At 35.9% G+C, this 13,761-nt stretch overlaps 1 pseudogene; it reads right to left on the reverse strand.

The window, feature by feature from the left end:
- Nucleotides 1-10,556, reverse strand: part of LOC128577035 (RUN domain-containing protein 1-like) — a 37,801-nt pseudogene extending 27,245 nt beyond the window's left edge.
- Between the last annotated feature and the right edge of the window lie 3,205 nt (nucleotides 10,557-13,761).

Consider the following 13,761-nt stretch of genomic DNA (forward strand, 5'->3'; position numbering starts at 1 on the left):
CCTTTCTCCTTCTCCCCTCTCCCTCATTTATCTCCCCCCAACTTGAATTGAAATGAATTTTGCTCTTATTTGGGCATGTATTAGATCATCTACTGGGTTCATATTGGTATCAAGTACATTGGATATTTGTTTTTCCATTCTTGTGATGCTTACTAAGAAGAATGTGTTTCAACTCCATCCAGGTTAATACAAAAGATGTAAAGTCTCCACCATTTTATGGCTACATAGTTGTCCATGGTGTACATATACCACTGTTTTATTAATCCATTCCCGGATTGATGGGCATTTAGGTTGTTTCCATATCTTGGCAATTATAAATTAAGCTGCAGTAAACAATTTAGTGCAAATGCCCTTATGACAAAATCATTTTTTTTCTTCTAGGTAGATGCCTAGTAATAGGACTGTGGGATCAGATGGGATGTGAATTCTTTGAGGACTATTCTTTTCAAAGAGGCTGTATTAGTTTGCAGTCTCACCAATAGTGTAAAAGTGTTCCCCTCTCTCCACCTTCCTGCTAGCATCTGAAACTTTGGAACTTTGTGATGTAGGCTATTCTCACTGGGGTTAGGTGATATTTCAGGGTGGTTTTGATTTGTATTTCTTTGATTAGGAGTGATGTGCATTTTTTCACATGTTTGTTAGCCATTTGTCTCCTCAGGGAAGGTTCTGTTCATGTCTCTGCCAAGTGATAGATGGGATTGTTTGCTCCTTTTATGTTGATTAATGTGAGCTCTTTATAGATCCTAGTTATAAAGCATTTATCAGATTGGTAACATGCAAATACATTTTCCCATTCAGAGGATTGTCTATTTGCTTTAATTTGTGTCCTTAGCAGTGCAGAAGTTTTCAGTTTAATTAAGTTGCATTTGTTTATTTTTGGTATTGTCGCAATTGCCACAGAAGTCTTCTTTCTAAAATCTTTCCCTAGGCCAACGTGCTCAAGATTTCCCCCCCACACTTTCTTCTAGGATTTTTATTGTTTCATGCCTTAGATTTAAATATTTTATACATCTTGAATCAATTTTTATAAGTGGTAAATGGAGTGGGTTCAGTTTCAGTCTCTTACATGTGGCTATTCAGTTCTCCCAGCACCGTTTATTGAATAGGAATTATTTTTCTAGTGTATGCTTTTGTTTGGTTTATCAAAGGTAAGTGGCTATAAGAGACTAGTTTCACCTCTTGGTTTTCTGTTCAGTTCCTATATGTCTGTGTTTCTATTTTTGTGCCAATACTATGCTACGTTGATTACTGTAGACTTGGAATATAACCTCAAGTCTGGTCAAGCGAGGCCTTCAGCTTTGTTTTATTACTAAGAATTGCCTTTGGTAAATGGAATTTTTTTCTGGTTCCATACAAAATGAAGTATTTATTCCAGTTCTTCAAAGTATGATGTTGGTATTTTAATGGGGATTGTTTGACTCTGTAGATTGCTTTGGGAAGAATAGACATTTTAACAAGGTTGATTCTTCCCAGCTAAGAACATGGCATGTTCTTATAGTGGTTAATATCTTCAGTTATTTCTTTTCTAAGGGTTTCACAATTCCCTAGGTATTTTATTTACTTTGAAGCTACTGTGAAGTGAATTGTGCCCTTGATTAGCTTCTCAGTTTGGCTATTGTTGGCATATACCAAGGCTACTAATTTATGGACATTGATTTCATACCCAGAGACATGACTGTATTTCTTGGTCACTTCTAGGAATCTTGTGGTTAAACCTACTGGGTTCTATTGGAGTTTCCTACTGCTTCACAGTGCCCCTGAGTGATGTTTCTGGGTAAGTTCCCCTAGCCAGAGGTGGCCAAAATCCTCTGTCCCTTATCTTACTGAGAGCTACTGGCAAGATATGTCTAGTCCACCATGTTGCTTTGCCCATAATATTCATTTATAATCTTTTTCATTTCTTTTAGGTTTGTTACTATTCAAGTCACCCCTTGAATTTCTGATTTCAGTTATTTGGATTTTTTTTCCTTAGTCTAGATAAAGGCTTACCAATTTGTTGATCTTTTCAATGAACTGACTTTTGGTTTAATTGATTCTTTTTATTTTCTGTTCTTTATTGCATTTATCTCTGCTCTAACCATTTTATTTTTTATTTGGATAGTTTGGGCTTAGTTTAGTCTTTTTATAGCCCTTTTATGTGCAAAATTAGGTTATTGATTTTTGAAATATAGATCCTGTTTTTTTACATCAAAATATTAAGAGGGTACAAATGTTTTTAATACATGAATCAGAATCACTTTTGTAATGCTTGAGTCAGAGCTATATGTGTTCCTATCACCCAAATAGTGTTCATAGTACTTGTTAGGTATGTAGTCGAGCCATTCACCCAGGGGGTGTGCTGTATACCCTTAAATTGTTCCTATTAGGTGAGAACACACACATTCCCCTCCCTCCTCCTCTCTCCCCTTTCTCTGCTTCCTCCTCCCCTAAATTCAATTGCATTTTTCTCTTCTGTGGACATATAGTTGTTTATTCATTTCCTATTTGTATTGCATACATTGGATACATTTCCATTCTTGTGATTTTTTTTACTGAGAACATTCTTCAGATCCATCCAAGTTAATATGAAAGATGTAAAAGCTCTATCTATTTTTCGTGGCTGAATAGTATTACATGGTATTCATACACCGCAGTTTGTTAATCCATTCATAAATGATGGGCACTTGGGTTGATTCCACATCTTGGCAATTGTGAATTGAGCTTTAATGAATAACCTAGTGCAAATGTCCTTATGTAAAATGATTTTTTTTCTTCCATGGAGATACCTAGCAATGGGATTGCCGGATCAAATGGCAAGGTTTACTTTTAGCTCTTTGAGGAGTCTTCATACTTCTTTTGTTAAAGACTTCTTTTGTTATTAGTTTGCAATCCCACCAACAGTGTAAAAGTGTTCCCTTCTCTCCATATCCATTCTAGCATCTGCAGCTTTGGGATTTTGTATGTGGGCTGTTCTCACTGGGGTTAGGTTATAGCTCAGGGTGGTTTTGATTTGCATTTCTCTGATGATTAGGGACCATGAGCATTTTTTCATGTGTTTTCTGGCTATTTGTCTGTCTTCCTCTGAGAAGATTCTGTTCATGTCATTTGCTCACTTGTAAATGGGATTATTTGCTTTTATGTGGTGATTAATTTGAGTTCTCTGTAGATCCTAATTATCAACTCTCAGATTTGTAGCATGCAAATATAATATAATTTAGTTTGTACAATGATTTTGAAACAAGAGCCCAAGCCTAAGGGAAACAAACTAAAACAAATCAAAAGAACATGGAGGGGGGGAATGAGTGGTGATAGCTGTTGTGGCTATTGAGTAGTGTTTTATGACTGGGTTGAATTAAAGCAGAGAATGCTAACTTTAAAGAAAGGATTACCATACAATTTAGACAAAACAGTTGTGTTGGGACATTGTCAAAGTTGCATACTAGGTGGATTAAAAAGATTTCTTGTGTTAGGTTTTGTATGTTGCCTATAGCAGTTGCTAATTGTGAAATTTCTGAGTACATCAGTATCCTGCCAAATGGGAAAAAAAAAAAAAAAAAAAAAAACCACGAATGGGTATAAGATCTCATTGTGTCATGGAGTCTTGTTCCGATGTCTTGGGAACAGGCATTTACAATGTGGAAAACACGAACCTCTTGTCCTGATTTGCAGTGTGTATGTCTCTGCTTATGGAATTAGGCAGCCTGGCAAACCTTTAGTGTGGCTTATATATTAGGCACAAGACTTGCTTCTTAAAATTTACCTAATTTTAGCTTACAAGGTTTTAAAAAGAGTAGTTTCTGTTTTAGTAATTTTATGGAAGAAGGTTGGATTGTAGAAAGTCTGAAAAATTTAGGACCTAGTCTTATAGGTTAGTAATAAGAACTCAAAAACAATGTACAGAATTACATTCTAAAAACTGATGTACTACATATTATAGTTTTCTTTTTTTTTTGGGGGGGGGGAACATAACTTTTCCTCTACATTGATCATGTAGAAATCTTGAGGCTAGGAAGCCACACCAATGTAGACTTTAGAGTTTATTTACAAGTATTAAGATTCCTGGGGCCTTCCAGTAAGTGACAATTTTTACTTATCTACTGTAAGGCTGGAAACATTTGTAATTGGACCTTTTATGCATGTTTTCAAATGGCATTTACATCAAAGTTTTGGTAATATAACCAGTATTTTCAATTGTGTTATTATATAAAGAAAGAGCAGATTTTTATCAGACTTAGGCAAATAAGTACATAGCCATAAGAAACAGTCTCCCAAATACTTTTTAAATTTTTGGAGGAGTCAAATGAGAAGCAAACATTTTTTTTCTCTGATTACAAAAGTATAATTTATCAAATTGAAATAAATTATGTATAAAGAAGTAAAATTTTCTTACATCTAGAAAATATAACACTCGAGTAAACGTAACGTTCTGAATAATAGTTATAAAACATCTTCATCAGTTATTTAATCTTATTTAATCAATTTATATTCTGTTTGATCTCCATTAATAGTTTCATAAGTACATCAATTTATTAGAGTTCTGGAAATTTTTAATTAGTACATTGATCTTAAAGTTATCAGAAACCTGTATTTAAGAACATAGGAGTCCGTGGTGCCTATGGCTCAGAGGAGTAGGGCACCGGCCCCATATGCCAGAGGTGGTGGGTTCAAACCCAACCCTGGCCAGAAACTGCAAAAACAAAAAGAACATAGGAGTCTTTTTCTCTCCACAGGAGTCTGTTGGAGTCTTTTTCATGCATCTGACTGTAGATATTTTTAGTGAATACTTCTAAACAATAACTGTGGGTTATAAAAACATAGCCATGGTTAAATACCTGATGAATGTTTTCAATTGAACAAGGAAATTTTATTTCTATTACATACAGAATTTTAAGATAAGTTTCATGACTGATAATACTAGATTTTTATGAATTATATAATTTTTGAAACATTTACATTAACAACCATCTGTAAATGAAATTAAAATCTAGTACCACCTATCACTAGACAATGTTTCCTATATTAGCTACAAAATAATCCTAATCACTTAATACTGTAACAAGATGAGACATATATCTTCTGAGGCTTTCCAAGGGTTCAACTGGAAATCTCAAAGTTAATTTTCAGTAAAAAATACTTATTTTATTTTGGAGGTGTTTTTCAAAGGTGTTTGCTAAAAGGTTTAAAACATTTGATAAAAACAGAATCACAGATGACTGTAAAGTAGTAGTCATTCATTTAACCATAATGATAATCAAAAGGTTCCAAAAGCAATATAGAAAGTCATGTGGATATAAAAACATTAACTCTTCTACAGGTCAGTTTTCTTAAGTAATCAAAAACTGAAAAAAGGTAACACAGAAAAATTATCTTAAGACATGAAATATGTACTTCTTAGATGAGCTACCAAAAATGTAAAGAAAAACCTGCAGTGTTATTGTTTCTCCATATGGAAAGCTCATTTAGATAACTTGGAAGTCAAACCTGATGAAAAGGGCACTTAAGTTAATCAGACTCAGGAAGCCTACTTTTTCTTCCATTCTTGAGATACTTTACTAAGAAGAATATGTTCCAGCTCCATCCAGATGTGAAGTTTCCATCTTTTTATGGCTGCTTAGTTATTCCAGGTTATAATAACTGAGATACATCAAGAAAAGCCCGGAGTATGAAATCAAATCATACTAGAGTAAAACACTGCTTTCCTAAACCTTTACTATTTCTTTGAGCTTTTAGTATTAGGCCATACAGCAGAATTAGAACTGGAAAAATATTACAGAAGTTGACAAAAAAGAGTTAATCTCCAGCCAAGCAAAAAAATATACTTTATGACCAGCAAATCATGTACCCTGACGTGCAGCAAAAGTTTAAATTTTGAAATATAAATCCTAGAAGTTTAAAAAGGAAACCAATTTCAAAATTAAAAACCAAAGTTCCTTGTAATTTTACAGAGGGAAAATCAAATCAATATTTTAAGAACACACTGTTCTAAGGTATTCTAATATATGGGACCAAATTTCAGTTTTGTATTTGTCTTTTTAATATCAAAGCTCACTCCTTAGATTTTATAAATTCCTTTTAGTTCTAGCCATCTTGACCACATATGAAATTCCTTTTATAATTTTTTTTTTTTTTTTTTTTTTTTGTGGAGACAGAGCCTCACTTTATGGCCCTTGGTAGAGTGCCATGGCATCACACAGCTCATAGCAACCTCCAACTCCTGGGCTTCAGCAATTCTCTTGCCTCAGGCTCCTGAGTAGCTGGGACTACAGGCGCCCACCTATTTTTTGGTTGCAGTTCAGCTGGGGCCGGGTTTGAACCCGCCACCCTCGGTATATGGGGCCGGCGCCTTACCGACTAAGCCACAGGCGCTGCCCTATAATTAAATTTTATGAACATTGTTCGGATTTTCCTCAAACCACTGATGACATGCTTAGACTTTTTGATCTGTTGAATATTTTCTTTTTCTTAAATAGCCATTTTATTTTAGAATAAAAATTGACCATATAAGATTCTTTCTCATAGAAAATTATCTTTCTTAAGAATATTTTATGCCTTTCTTATAGATTTTTAATTAAAAACACATTTTAGCATAAATTATATAGAGAATAATACACATCAGAATTTTAATATTTAGTGACCATAAATTTTGCTGAAAACCTAGGAAGCAGAAATTTTGAATTGTCATATATCAGTGTTTTACAGTTGAACTATAATATTATAATTTTTAGAAACATGTTTCCTTATAAGTTAATGTTTTCCTTAATTGGAAGTAATGTATACATTTAATGAGCATTCTTTAACACAAAAACTTTGAGATTTCAAGTTACATAAATTTTATTTATAAACATTCCATTTATAATTATCTAATTTATTTAATAGTTATATCTAGATTAGCTATGAAAACAGATATTAATGTTAGTCATTATTTCAAATTTTTTAATTAAATAAATTTCTGAATTGTTAAATAAGGTTACCGAGGTAAACACCTTAACTACACGAATAGCTTATGATAACTCAGAAAATATAAGTTTTTATTAAATCAAAAGTATTAAATTTATCTTATATAACCAAAAATCACACAAAGATCATTCTATTCTAGGCTAAGTTTAGTTTTTAACATCCACTTAAAACCCTAACTTTAAAATGTGTATCAGAGACATTTATAAGACTGTTGGACCAGTAAACCCAGGTAAAATGTATGCCAACAATTTTGAAGACATTTCTATCTTAAAAACCATTTTATTTGTTAAAGATTTATTTAGGCCATGTGAATCAAAAGGACAATTGAGTTAATTAGTATGTATGTTATGAGTACTCATTTACACACTTTATTTTATTTTTTTATTAAATAACTGCACATTAATGCATTTATGGGGTACAATGTGATAATTTGATACACAATATGGAAAGCTTACATCAAACTTGTTAAAATAACCAACACCTCACTTATTTGTTGTGGTAAGACATTTATACTCTTAATAGTTTTAAAATGTACCATTGCATTATGTACAATAGATGAGGTTCCATCAAATACCCTCCCTCCTCCCAGCCTTGCCCCTCCCCTTCCTTCTCCTTCCTCTCTTTCTTTCTGGACTACAGTTTTGTTTTATCATTCATATGAAAGTGTAGGTGATTCTATAATGGTTTCATGATAGTATTGAGTACATTGGATACTTTTTCTTCCATTCTTGAGATACTTTACTAAGAAGAATATGTTCCAGCTCCATCCAGATGTGAAGTTTCCATCTTTTTATGGCTGCTTAGTATTCCATGGTATACATATACAACAATTTGTTAATCCATTCATGGATTGATGGACACTTACGCTGTTTCCATGACTTGGAAATTATAAATTGGGCTGCAATGAGTATTCTTGTGCAAATGTCTTTGTTGTAAAATGATTTTTGATCATCTGGGTATATATCTCGGAGGAATTACAGGATCACATGGCAGGTCCACTTTTAGTTCCTTGAGTATTCGCTAAACGTCTTTCCAAAAAGGCCATATTAGCTTGCATTCCCACCAGCAGTGTAGAAGTGTTCCCTTCTCTCCACATCCACACCAACATCTGATGTTTTGGAATTTTGTGATGTGGGCTACTCTTACTGGAGTTTTTATGGTATCTCAAAGTGGTTTTGATTTGGATTTCTCTGACTATTAAATATCACATCTTATTCCTGACACCACTTGTCAGGGCCCAAGACTGGCCAGGTCTCGGGCCTGGCTTAACTAGGTTCTTGACGCAGACCATTAAGTTACCTTGCTTAGGAATCATTTCACTTAGGTGCCTGAGCGCTATCTACTTTACCTGGAGGGAGAGAGTGCTTCTTAGAAAGATAGATCTTAGTCTTTAGTAGAGCTTTATAATCTTCAGCAGAGAGACACCATGCTGGCCATCTGCAGGCAGAAGAGGAGACAGAGTCAGAATAAGCAAGTCCATGATAGAATGTGCATGTTACCGACTGCCTTCTCCTCCAGCCTAATATAAGGCTGATCTCGTGCCTCTCAACATCACAGGTGTAGAGACTGCCAATTCACCACTGCTCTCAACTCAACGAGCTCTCATGCTTGTTAGGAGAGCTAAATCCCTTTCCATGCCCTTTCCACCAAAGTGTTCCATTATTGAGCTGAAAGACTTGGGGCAGAACCCCCCACTCAGCCCGGAGCTCTGACCACCCCAATCAACCGCAAGAGTCGTCTCTTGATGCAAAAACGCAAGAGGATTTTTATTCCTGTATACGGGGACTTGATTCACAACTCTTCTAGGAGCCGAGAAATCAAGTCCCCCACAGCAGTTTTTTACAAGCTTATAAAGGCAAAAACTACAAAGTAGGCGGGAATAGCAGACATGCCAGGGACTCTAATAAAGTAAGAGAGAATACACACACCTGGGATTCTAACTAGATAAGGAGAACTCTAGTTCACTATTCAACTGTCTAAAGACAAGACTAACAGTCAAATATTTACTTAATAGTAAACATTTGCTGAAGCTCCTGGGGCTATCTCCTGGAACAGTTACAAAAGGTCACATTCCTATGGTAGGGAGCGAGAAGTGGTCACATTCTCATGGTAATATTTTCTTTCAGAGCTATACAGGTATTTCTTATAACTCTCACTCCTCCTAGCCATAGGCTAAACGGGCTGCTACATTTCCCCCCCTTTTTATATACAAACAATAATTTTTAATGTAGTAAGGGCAGTTCTTCCTGTTATCTAGCCCTTTTCTTTCTAGGCAAAAGAATATAATTGTCAAAGTTCAGAATTCCAGGTAAGGGTTCTTTAAATGAGGAACCCAATACAGATGTAAACTATTAGCGGCTGCTAGGGAAAACTGATGATTGTAGTGTTAATTCCCTTAAAGGTCTTTTTAAACTGAGAAAACAAACTGAGAAAATCTTTGCTGAGAGAATTTACCATTTCTTTAACTGTATGAACTTTCCTTTGATATTTACTTAATGGACGAACAAAAGATAGCGCGTTCCTTGCGATCTTTGCAAGCAAGGATTTTCCTCTCACTATTCCAAAGGCTTTGCTACTCGTGGTCTTAACAAATCCACCCTTCACAGATCTCAAAAGACTGTTACTCGTGGACTAATGGTCACATACTTCAAAGTTCCTTTCAAAGGCTCTGTTACTCGTGGTCCTTCTTTGGTCCCACACTTCACAGTTCCTCCGTAGCAGAGGTTTTCCTGCTGTCAAGCTGCTTTTCCAGCAGAATTTTTGCCAATTGATTCCAGACTTTTTTCAAATGGAGCGCCCTAGCACAAAGATAGTTTAACTCACAGTTACTCTTCCCTCCCTTTGTCCTCCCTCTCATAATCTTCCAAAGGAGTCACTTGCTTCAGAGTGTCCTTTTTCTCTTTGGGCCATGTGCAGGCTCTTTAGCTGGACCCGGTTATAGTACACAGACGCTGATGAGAGGAGAGGTGGGTTACCCCTTCACCACGCAGGATAACCAAATACTCCACAAACATTTTTAATCTAATTGTTCTCCATCATCATCCATTGGTCTGGTTTAATTTCTTTAGTTTTATGCTGAGGCACCACAGGTCTAACCAAGCTGGCAGATTGCTCCCATGGCATAGAATTGAGTGATACTGTTTTTCTGAGAATAGTTTGAAATGAAAATATTAAAGAAACTGTTTTAACTTCTTTCATTTACCAGTGGGTCCTGATTCTGGCCCAACTGATGATTTCCCTGCAATAAAGGTGTTCCATCTTTATCAAATTGAGAATGGCATTCGTTTGCCCAATGAAAGCCCTTTTTACACTTGGGACATAGACCTGGAGGTTTACATGCTCTTTGTTTCTTTTCTTTAGCATTCAGCGTTCTTTGCCCTTTCAAACACTCTTTTCTCTTATGGTCTAGCTCCCCACATTTATGGAATTTAATGTTAACTGGGGGATTTACCCTGATCTTCCAGCTGCCCAATTTGAGTTGTCATGTCAATATAGCATTTACCTGCTTCAACTATAAGATTCATCTGATCTCTCAACTGTTTTATATCAGCTGCCATGATCTTAATCTTGTCTTTAAGCTGTTCTATCTGATACTTCAACTGCTGTATCTCATTTGCCATGATTTTTCTTTCTTTTGGCCTTCTACTTTTAACAATCTTTCCTTTTCAACTCTTACAACCTTTGGCTGCCTTAAAGGGACAGGAACTCTTTAGCTATTTCTTTTTACTCTGGAGTCTTAGCTGTATTACAAAACTTCACTTCCTCTATTTCTTCACCAGCCCCCTTAATCTACCTCAATTCTTTTCTTTTAATCAGAACTCTTAAGTGCCAAAAAGGGATTCGGGCGTCGGTCTCTCAAAAGCTACTTCCTGCTGGCAATGGGCGAAGATATAGGGGAAGGCAGTTAGAAGTTCTCTTCCCTACCTTAATAAACTCTCGCAACCTATTCCCAAACTTTTCTCTTTGCTGTTTTACCGAAGGTTTTTCTCAACCCTGAGGCTAAAGGCTTGTTTGCTAAAGGTTCTTATCTCCTAGTTCTATCTTTTCTCTTTCCCTCTTGTCTAAAGGCGTTTTTCTACCTTTTTTTTTTTTTTTCCAGCTGCTTCCCAGAAGAGGCTAAAGGCTTTTATTGGCTTTTTTCCCCACAGAAGAGGTAGTTAGAATTTGGAAAGAGAAAACGTAGGAAAGATGAAAAACCAAATGAGAAAGGCCTGTTGTTGGCTGTCTTAGATACTTCTATTCCTTCTAAATATTTCTATTTCTCTTCTCTCTCTTCTTATTTGCTAAAGCTTATTTCCCTCTTGGTCCACATTCACCAGATCCTGCTGACTATACCATTTGTCACATCTCATTCCTGACACCACTTGTCAGGGCCCAAGACTGGCCAGGTCTTGGGCCTGGCTTAACGAGGTTCCAGACATAGACTTCTAAGTTACCTTGCTCAGGAACCATTTCTCTTAGGTGCCTGGGGGCTATCTACTTTAGCTGGAGAGAGAGTGTCTTAGAGAGAGTAAAGCAGTCTTCTTAGAAAGATAGATCTTAGTCTTTAGTAGAGCTTGATAATATTCAGCAGAAAAACTCCATGCTGGCCTTGTGCAGGCAGAAGAAGAGCAGAGTCAGAGTAAGCAGGTCTGTGATGGATTGCGCACACCCTGACTACCTTCTCCTCCAGCCTACTACAAGGCTGATTTTGTCCTTCTCACCACCACAGGTGTGGAGACTGCCACTTTTCACCACTTTCCTCATGTCGCAAGCTATCATGCTTGTTCAGGAGAGCTAAATCCCTCTCCATGCCCTTTCCACCAAGGTGTTCCATTATTAAGCTATACAGGTATTTCTTATAACTCACACTTTTCCTTGCCATAGGCTATACAGGGTGCTACAATTAAAGATGAGCATTTTTTCATATGCACCTGTCTTACTCAGAGAAACTTTTGTTCAAGTCTCTTGCCCATAAGGAAATGGGGTTATTTTTTCTTTTCTTATTGCTTAGTTTGAGTTCTCTGTGGATTCTAGTTATCAGACCCTTGTCGGAAATTTAACCTGCAAATACCATCTCCCATTCTGAAGGCTGCTTGCTTTATTTATTGTGCTCTTGGCCATGCAGAAGCAAGTGTAATCTCAGCAAATTTAAACGAATATAAATTATTCCTTGTATCTTCTTGGACCATCACAGAATAAAAGTTGAACTCAACAGCAATAGGAATCTTCATGCTCAATCTTAGCCATGGAAACTAAATAACCTTATGCTGAATGATAGCTGGGTCAAAGATGAGATTAAGAAAGAAATCAGCAACTTTTTAGAACAAAATGACAATGAAGACACTAATAATTGACACCTCTGGGATGCTGCAAAGGCAGTCCTAACAGGGAAATTTATAGCATTAGAAGCCTTCATCAAGAAAATGGAAAGAGAGGAAGTTAACAACTTAATCGGTCATCTCAAGCAATTGGAACAGGAAGAACATTCCAACCTCAAATACAGCAGAAGAAAATAAATAACCAAAATTAGGACAGAATGAAATGAAATTGAAAACGAAAGTCATTCAAAAAATCAACAACAAAAAAAGTTGGGTTTTTGAAAAGATTAACAAAATTGATAAACCTTTGGCTAACTTAACCAGAAACAGAAAAGAAAAATCTCCAATATCATCAATCAGAAATGATAAAGGAGAAATAACAGTGGACACTTCAGAAATTCAAAAAAATCCTCAATGATTACTACAAAAAACTCTATTCTCAGAAATGTGAAAATCTGAAGAAAATGGACCAATTACCTGGAAGCATGACACCTTACTAGACTCAGCCATAAAGATTTAGAAATTTTGAATAGACCTATATCAAGCACTGAAATAGCATCAACTATACAAAATCTCCCAAAAAAGAAAAGTCTGGGACCAGATGGCTTGGCATCAGAATTCTACCAAACATTTAAAGAGGAACTAGTGGGCAGCAAAGTAACAGCTTCTGTGTAACTAGGTGCAATGAGATTGGGGAAAGAAGACTACAGACATCTCTGGCTGGTGGGATCTTCCCAGAGACCTCCCTTTGGGGACACAGGGAGTCAGTGAGAGACTTCTGGAATTGGAAAAAGAATAATCTAAGCCTAAACCCAGCAGAAGATAAGAAATAGTGAAAATTAAATCAGAGATTAATGAAATTGTAAACCAAAGAATCATTCAGAAAATTAATGAAACGAGTTGATTTCTTGAAAAAATAAATAAAACAGATAAACTTTTAGCTAGACTAACTAGAAATAGAAAAGTAAAATCTCTCGTAACCTCAATCAGAAATGATAAAGGGAAAATAACTGATGCCACGGAGATACAAGAGATCATCTCTGAATACTACCAGAAACTCTATGCCCAGAAATTTGACAATGTGAAGGAAATGGATCAATATTTGGAATCACACCCTCTCCCTAGACTAAGCCAGGAAGAAATAGAGCTCCTGAACAGACCAATTTCAAGCACTGAGATTAAAGAAACAATAAAAAATCTCCCAACAATAAAATGCCCTGGTCTGGATGGCTTCTCACCAGAATTCTATCAAACCTTCAAAGAAGGGCTTATTCCTCTATTGCAGAAATTACTCCAAAAAACTGAGGAGGAAGGAATCTTCCCCAACACGTTTTATGTAGCAAACATCACCCTGATACCAAAACCAGGAAAAGACCCACTAAAAAGAACTTCAGACCACTTTCACTAATGAATATAGATGCAAAAATTCTCAACAAAATCCTAGCCAATAGATTACAGTTTAATATCAAAAAAATCATACATCACGATCAAGTAGGTTTCATCCCAGGGATGCAAGGCTGATTTT

This window comes from Nycticebus coucang, chromosome X (genome assembly GCF_027406575.1).
Source record: "Nycticebus coucang isolate mNycCou1 chromosome X, mNycCou1.pri, whole genome shotgun sequence".
NCBI classification, from domain to species: Eukaryota; Metazoa; Chordata; class Mammalia; order Primates; family Lorisidae; genus Nycticebus; species Nycticebus coucang.